The sequence below is a fragment of the Morone saxatilis genome, unplaced genomic scaffold (genome assembly GCF_004916995.1).
Source record: "Morone saxatilis isolate NCDOM2014 unplaced genomic scaffold, NCSU_SB_2.0 Contig22, whole genome shotgun sequence".
NCBI classification, from domain to species: Eukaryota; Metazoa; Chordata; class Actinopteri; family Moronidae; genus Morone; species Morone saxatilis.
In genome coordinates, this window is record NW_023339785.1 from 18,081,157 (window position 1) to 18,090,304 (window position 9,148).

Consider the following 9,148-nt stretch of genomic DNA (forward strand, 5'->3'; position numbering starts at 1 on the left):
AAAAAAAAAAAAAAAACTGACTGAAGGATGTTTTCAAGGCCAGGTGATTATTTTTATCCTATATGTGGCAAGTTTTACAAGTGCTATTAACTCTGTATGGATGGCATCTTTCATAAAACAACCACACACAGATTCCTTTTGAGTGCTGCACTCATGATTCCTGTACTGTACCTGCCAAAATGACAGATGGCTACATTACTGATCAAGCCAATTCAAAAAAAATGCAGCCTTGAATTTGATGCAGGATAGCGGTGAAGGGTAGAAGACAGCTTACCTGAGTTCTTTTTCTTCTGTTATCCACACACACACACACACAGACTTCCACAACTCTTAAACTGAATACATCATATTAGAATATTAATGAAAATAATTGGAAACACTGACCTCAACTGAAGAGCTTAACCACATGGTCCAGGTCAACAAGCTTTGATGTGTCAGAGCTCATTCATTAAAGGAAATACTTGAGGCTCCTTTTTACGGAGAGTCTCTCCCAGTATTAACACCTTTGAGTCCTGTACGTGTCACTGTTGTAGATGGCAGCTCATCTGATTAAGTAATTTCTTCAGTAGGATAAGGGGTAATATTTCTGCTCTTTTATACACTTTTCATATAATATGTCCATTAAGACAGTGTCAAATAACAAATTCAATTTGCACTTCAAATGAAATAAATCAAGATCCATTTTGTTGTTTTATAGAATAAATACATTATATCTAACCCCTCCTTGCTGGTGAGTGCAATGAGACAATAAATAGAAACTTTTGTAAATGTGGAAAGAAAACTGCAATGCCAACAAATGAACTCTAATGTTCTGTTTGTGGCCTTTTTTAACAGCTTTAAAATGCTTCACATACTTTTATCACTCCATTAATGACTTTTTTATGTATTTAATGCCTGAAAACAACTGGTAACAGAAAATAACACATTACTTCTGTTTGGGGTGTCACAGACCACAAAACATGGGAAAATACAATGGATTTTCATAAGCCTTACATCTGTGATTGGTGTTGACAGTAGTTTTTATGCAGGACTATGTCAAAAATGATATTAATATTGAAATGAATTTCTAATATCCAGCACCAGTCCAAAACATGAAAAGGTATATTATTATTATATAATAATAGTATAAGAGTTGTTGTATAAGAACATGCAGATAGTGAAAATTTTATAAACACTTTATAAAAGGAAGTGTCTGGCATGGCCAAGCACATTTGCTCCAGGCTTTGAAAATTTAATTATGTTGCACTTCTGTGGTTATCTCTAATAGTTCTGAAATCATTAAAACTAAAATAATTACCAAAAACATTTGTACAATTAAGTCAGAACAAACAGTCTCCAACTTCATCTGCAGTCAGTGCAGTCAGTAAATGTATTGTTGTTGAATCAAAATATAAAGTTTTCATTCAAAGCATAATACATTTACATATTATACTTATTCCAGTGGTAGTAAAACCCATTAAATTCCCAATGCTGCCAATTTATCAGATTAAATTAGTGTGCATTTGAGAATAGGGTTTCAGAGTAAATATGGTTTACAGCTCAGAATCAGAAAACTGTGGGACAACTAATTCAAGTCTTCAATTACTACACCGAACTACATCCACATCCAAAGTAAACAAGCTTCACAATTTTTGTAAGCCTGTGCAGAGAGGTTGTCTTAGAAGAGTTGGACCTCCCAGCAATCATGGAAAATAAGGCAGTAAAAATAGTTCAAAGAGCCATAACAGCGGTTCTCAGAAAATCCCTTTCATCATTTATCTGCTGAACCTCTCCATCAGCAGAAAGTGCTTTGGCGGTACTGTACCATCATCACAAACAAAGACAGATTTAGCCTAAAAAAGAGAAAAAAACAAATGTGCCTTCGAAGTCAGAGTTACATACTCACTAGCCAGGAACGGTAATGACAATTCTGCAAAGCTCACCTGCGATAGATGTTGATTAAGTGCTGTCATGGCAACAATAGTATGTGATCAGCTTTGCTCGGTGCCTTAATCATTTCATGTTGTCAACACCTGAAGCGTTGGATTAGTAAAAGCCTTAAGTGTGGGTTGTCTAAGAATGCCCGTGTGACATATTGTTAAATGTCTGCCAGCTATTGAGCTTGTGGGGTATCATCTGTAGCCCACAAACAGGGTTGAAATTGATGGATGATGCAGCTTGAAAGGAATTGTTTAGAGTTCAGTGAGACAAGCTGTCCCGAATAGATTCAGAAGATCACATGTCAGCAGGATACAGAGATATTCTTACTGGACCAAGGTTGTATGTGTCAGAGAAATTTTATCCAGCTTCCTGATGGAGTTCATTCATTCTCCCTCATGCCTCTGCTCTGCACCCCTTTATAGGACCAGGAAATTTATGAGAGGGGATGACATATCAGGACAAAAGTTACAGTGGTATTTTATACTGCAAATGAGCAAACACAGGCTAGATGAAGACTCTTCTGTGTGTGTGTCTGTGTGGGTGTGTTTAAGGTCTACTCTATGTGCAGTGTGAGGAAATCTAGCCACAATGTGAAGCTAATTAACAAAAAAGAAAGAACTGTTGTATAAACATGTACACAGGCTGAATGAGAAGTAAATAGAAATAGAAAAGCAATGTAAAAAAAAACCCAGTCCTGTAGTAAATAACACTTTTTAAAACATGACACCATCTTACCTCAGGGACCTGACTTTGTGTCAGATACTATGTCAATATGTCATATGTGATATTTTATACTTTTTAAAATGTATAACATATTGTAGTGCTTTAAATATAAATTAAATTATTATATATTAATTATTATATAATTGCTAAAGAGGAGCATATAAAATTAAACTTGAAATGAATCTTAAACTTGAGATTGTAGCTGCAGTTTGAATGTTGCAAAACAACCTTTATTATACTGTCCAATAAAACACCACCAAAAGCATTAAAACATACCCCTGGAATTTAATCAACACAAACAACTATACAGTAGTAGTTCCATCAAACAGTGAACGTAGTAGGTAAGGCAGTATTTAATGAAGAACTGTTACACATTGCATTAGGATCATACAGTAGTTTATGTTGGCTGATGGATCAATGTACCATGACAACGGTAAATAATTGGTTGCTGGGTGTCTGTCAAGATTATATATTGGAAAATATACTTGCTCTAAATCAGTCTACAACTAATATGACAAAGAGTAGATAACCATAGCAACAATACAGTTTATAGTACATGTCACTGGTGTGGCACGCTATGTTACCAGTTAACTCACTGGTATATAGCCATGATATAAGCATGATAATGCATGCAGGATGTTCAAATATAGAAAATAAGAAGAGGTAAAAGTTCTCCTCTTAACCTTCATAAGATATATAGACACTGTATGCCTGGTTTTGCACATCATCCTTGATGTCACAGTAAAAAACGAAATAAAGGTCTAATTCATCCCCTGTAATGTTGACTGTTAGCAAAGCAACACCTGAGACCTGAAACCGTAAAAGGCTCTAAATCAAAGGATTCAATCGTTAGAGACAGTTCTCAGTCTATTAAAGCCAATATATGCCACTTAGAATTTAAGTTACAGCCCATCTGTGTGGCATTCCTGTTTCTTGCATTAACTTGGGATCTCATAAATCACTTCAATACTGTTCAGACTTTAATGTAACTGACAAATTTTAGAGCTGATTCAAACTTTATTGTGCGTGCTGCATATCACCATGATTCATATGGGTGATACTGAAAACACTATCTGATGAAATAGTTTGTCTGCATATTGTGTGAAAAGATATTATATGCATTGTTTGTTTAATTGATTAACACATACTGTATTGTGTTGTCATCCTTTTATTTTAATGTAGAGTAAGGTTATTTAAAATATGTATTATTATGTTATTTTAAGTTTACTAAATGTCAGGTGGCAATAAAAATATGTCTGTATGTAACACTTAAAAACAAGTTTGTCTAAATTTAGGCTCATGGTTTCAAAATCAGTACAAAAAAACCCATCAAATTGACCATTAAGGCTTGGTTAAATGTCTAATTTAATGCATAATAGCAATGTTAGACAATCAAATTGTGTTACATAAAGTCAGCCAGTGACAGAATAAAACCCAGTGGTCTATTTGGTTTCATTTCAAAGTCCTAAAACATCATAGTATTATTTTTATTATAGCCTCAGGATCATCTCAGGTACTGTAGCGATCTATCACCTCGAAGAATGTTGCCTGTGTGACTTAATTTTTGTGGCTCACAGTGATTCCATTTTTCATATTTTATCAAGAAATGTGTTTTGGTGAAAAAAAATATTGTTGTTAGTGATTTCAATGGTTGTCTCTTTGCTGCAGTGCACATAACTACACCATGTGCTGTATCTCATAGCTGTAATTACCTTTAAAACTATGTATCATGTAACACATTTTAATTAGTGTTCTTTTTTGGGGTTTTTTTGTTGTTGAAAAAAGTAAACTTAGCAGGCATTCTTTATTGTTTTATGTGCAAATATACAAAGAATAATTTACAAAGGATTTCTAAAAAATTGAATGTGCAGTCACATCCAGCAAACACAACTGTTTGCAGTTGGTGTACAGATAACACAATACAACTTATTAAATATGTTAAAAATTACAGCTACAGTAAACATTTAGACTGTTGGCATTAATGAGCACATTAAGATGTAAATTAAAGGACATCTTGCATGTATTCTCTGTTTACCTTGGCATGTTTGGCATGTTATACATATAAAAATGTTATTGGTTAAAATTTGTAGTCTTTTCTGTTGGAACACTAAATGGGAATCATTAAAAATCTTCTGCAATTTGTGCTTCCTGAATTTGAAAGACACAATATGATTGATAATGTTTTGGTTAAGTATATCATTATATATACTTAAAAAAATATGCAATTATGCTTCCTTTGCCAAATCAACCTGACATATTGATGGAGTGCAAAGTCCTGTAATAAGCCTTTGTGTTGTCAGCGAGGGGCCAGAGAGGTCAGCAGCGTGAGTGTCGTGAGGGTGGTTGTAAGCTTTTTATAAAATATATTTAACTTGTCCCTTAACATTAGCGCGAGTCCCTTGTCTTACTCTCCCTTATCATGCAATTCAAATTTCACACACTGAATGAAATTGAGTGTCAGAGAGGGGCATGATTGAAGTATCCTTGTGGTAGAGGTGATTGGATATTGAGTCTGAAATGCAATGACAAGTGAGAGACATGTGCTGCACACACAGCAGGACGGGTTGGAAACAACATCAACAATGCGTGTGTAATGGCAGTGACAACACTGTAAGCCCTCAGTGTCTGACACACCATTTTATATTCCAGATTACAATGTCTTTAAGAGTTAATGACACTGGGCATAAAGTGTTTTTATCATAAAACACAGCACAAATAATTGCTCTTCCCATTAACCAAGAGCATGAAATTATGGTTTTTCGAAAAAATATAAGTTTGGAATATTGCAAAGTTAGAAGATTAAGGGCTTTGGACAGCATCATCTATTATCCAGAGAGAGGGAGTTAAGTGAACAGAAAAATAAGTGCTGTTTCAAGCCCGTCTGAGCCAAGCCCAAATTAACTACTAACAGTTTGACCTACTTCATGCCCAGCGGGGCTGATTTTTTTTTTTTCATATTTGCTGATGAGGCCAAAGAAGAAAGTCGCATTAAGTGCAGGGAAGGAGGCTAGTCTTTGAAAAACAAATATTTGAAAAAGTGAATAAACAGAGCTGGGCACGACTTGCTTGCTAGCCTCATACATAAATAACCTTAAATAGCCTTCTGACCTCGGCCTAATTGGCCTTAACTCTTCTACTTGACTCATTACATGATATTAACTAGTGTGATGTGGCATTGTATTAATTAGTGTATGTAGTGAATTAGTTTTAGCCATGGTATTCATTCTGTTTATAGTAGGCACTGTCAGTTGTGTCATAGCAAACATTACCTGAAATAAAAAGACCTAACACAAACCTTGTCAGTTAGCCACTGTGAGGATAATCTATTTTTCATGGAATGGAAGCCGACAGGGATTTAATTTTTATTACTGCCAGGCACCCAGTTTTAGCGTCAGATCTATGAAAAACTAATATAAACACAAATGTACACACACACACACCCCAGAAAGTAAACAATGTTTAGGAAAAACAAACACCACCGCAAGCCCAGAGAGGAAATGGAGGCTCAGAACTAAATTCTTGGATGTGGCTGCGCTTTCCCTAACGGCAGCCCAATCTGCTGGAACGTATCCCTATGGAGGATTTCTCATGAGCCATGTGATCTCACAGATGCACGCACACAGACACACACTCACACTCAAACACACACACACAAACACACACACAAACACACACACACACACAAACGCACACACACATTTATTTCATGTAGAAGAGTAGTTATATGTTTGTGTGTTGTAAAGTCTAGAGTACATTTCTTTACATGACTATATACTGATATGAGACTAGACACTCTTTAGAGGGAAAACTATCGTAGTTTTTACTCCAAAAAAACAATAAAATACAGTGTTAAAGGTCAAACAGAAGTTTATGAACTTTTGGGCTTGTAATCTCTTATATAAAATTATTAAAAAAGTTTTTAGTCATGTTTCAGATGTTTATGAGTTGTTATCAGTTCCACTAAAAAAACATTTCCCTTCTAACCTTATCAGATATTTTCATTTAAAGGACCAGTGTGTAGGATTTATTGTCTAGGGGTGAAACTGAATATTGTTCCTCATTCAAGTGTTTAAAAGAAACTATGGTGGCTGAAAAATGTGAAAGCTGCTTTTTAGAGCCAGTGTTTGGTTTGTCCCTTATGGGCTACTGTAGAAACATGGGAGTTTAACATGGTGGACTCCATGGACCTGTGGCGTCTGTAGATAAAAAAGGCTCCTTTTAAGGTAACAAAACAACAATTCTTATTCTCAGGTGATTATTGTACACTAATAAGGACGGGACGATACGCAATATTATCACGTACAGCGATAAAAACACGATCATTTTATTGTGGTGAATTTCCAATATTATGATAATTGTGAATAATTGTAAATATCCTCACATGGTTAGACTTGAAACAGCTGTCTATCTCACCAGCATACACAAATCTTATATTGATTTCCTTACTACTTTGAACAAGGGTACAAGGGGTAGCCAGCATCCTTCCAGGCAGTTCAAAATCCTAACCCTGTCAGCAGGGCTGAAGGCTCGGCTTCCCTGTTGTATCCCCCACAAACTTAAACGGGATGTGTAGAAATAGTATAGTTCAGGAGACAAGGGGCCTCATCTCTGTGATGCAATAAATATGTGTGTTTCTTAACAAGGTGATTCCTGTATGTTTTAGTGCCATTTTAAAAGTATGAAGTATATTTTCAGGATTATCGTGATAATATCGTAATTATTTTGGCCGAGATAACAGTGACACGAAATGTTCAAATCGTCCCATGCCTACTATTGAAAACACAAGTCCTGTATTAAAGTACAATTATGAGTTACTTTAACTTTATTTGACTGTGTCCATTTTAAACCCTTTTTAAATGACTGCTTTTTGATAGCTTTACCACATTGTCTGGTTACTTTGCAGGTTAAGATTTTACATACAGGACATATTTTAATGTTTGTACATTATGGCATTATGGTATATAAGATATAATATGAATGTCAATAGTTTTGTTGGCTGTGCCCCTCACAGGATGATACTCACTTGATTTAACTAACAGAACAGGGTCCAGAAGTTTGGATGTGGGCGTCTAATTAAAGGCTCCTGAGGTCAGGCCTCAGTCAAACATTTTACACACCAGTGTAAAATGAAGTCTCCTCTCTGTGCAACTTAAGCTGGCCTGCTGGTTCAATAGTTTCCTGAAGTGTCACAGATCAGTGTGATTATGCAACTTGAGACACGACATTTTGGAAAGATGCAGAGGTCTCCTGTCTGTAACCCTCTTCCTTTGCGCAGACACACACTAACATTTAGGTATCGTAGGGGCAACCTATCTTTTGACCTTTTGAGCACACAGTTACTTAAACTGGCTGTAACTGGCTACAAGTGTCAGATCAGTCTTTCTGCAGGCTGCTGTTGGGATGTTCACATTTTACTCTAGTTGACTGTTAACCAACAGGAACTTTTTGTACCTCATAATCTGCACAATCAGATTTTTACTGTCTTGATAACCTGTGGTTTAGTTTGTCTGCCAGTGACACAGGTTGCATTTATATAGTTTGTGCACCCCAGTAAGTGCCTTGGAGATTCTGTTTAACTGACTGCAGTGTATCTGTAAAGGTATAAACATTGTTGCCTATTTTATAATCTAGTACTGCTATAATGTTTTAATATTACATATTGCAAGTTGTTTGAAGAGAATCCAGCAATAAAAACCTAATTTTTATTTTCTCCTCTTATGAAGCATCTTTAACTGGTGCACAAACAGGTAATGAAAGCTTGATAACAACATGTAACATATCAGTAATCTTGTATAATGAACAGTATCTTATAAAGCATTTGTCACAGACACAAATAGGAAATTCCCAAACAATATCAGAACTCATAAAAAACACTTAAATCTCTTCTTACGTATGCTTATAACTACACTAGTGTTATAATGTTCTTTAAACCATCTATTATAATTGATTTAATATTTAATGTTAAATAGGGGAGTTAAAATAAAATGTTACCCACAAACTAGAGATATCAATGGTTGTTCATTCAGGTTGGTTGTCCCAGTTAAGATTGACCCACCTTTTATTACAGCACCCACCCAACAACTGTAACTGTGTGGGTTTGTTTAAAAAAAAAAGGTGACCTGATTGTACACGTGAGCCACCCTGCTTGTTATATTTCATGAGTGATGCCTGGAAGAATACATTTTGTCAGGTTTTTAGGGGGGAAACAGTTGAACACAATGCAGTTAGCGAGACTTACTGTGGGTGTTGAAGGTTGTGTGATGCTTTGAAGTTCACACAGCCAGCGTCTCAGTCCATTGGCAGGTAGTGAGTTCAGCCACTTCCTCTGATCAGAGTGAGAGGGAAACAAGAACGAGGCAACCAGAAAACAACCAGGAGAGAGATAAAGAAAACCTTGTTTCATACATACAGACAGAAAGAGAGACAAGGTGGGAGAGACATGGACGCACTGAGGACAGGTGTGTTTGTGCTGTTTGCGCTCCTGGTGCCGGGTTCCTGTAAAGGT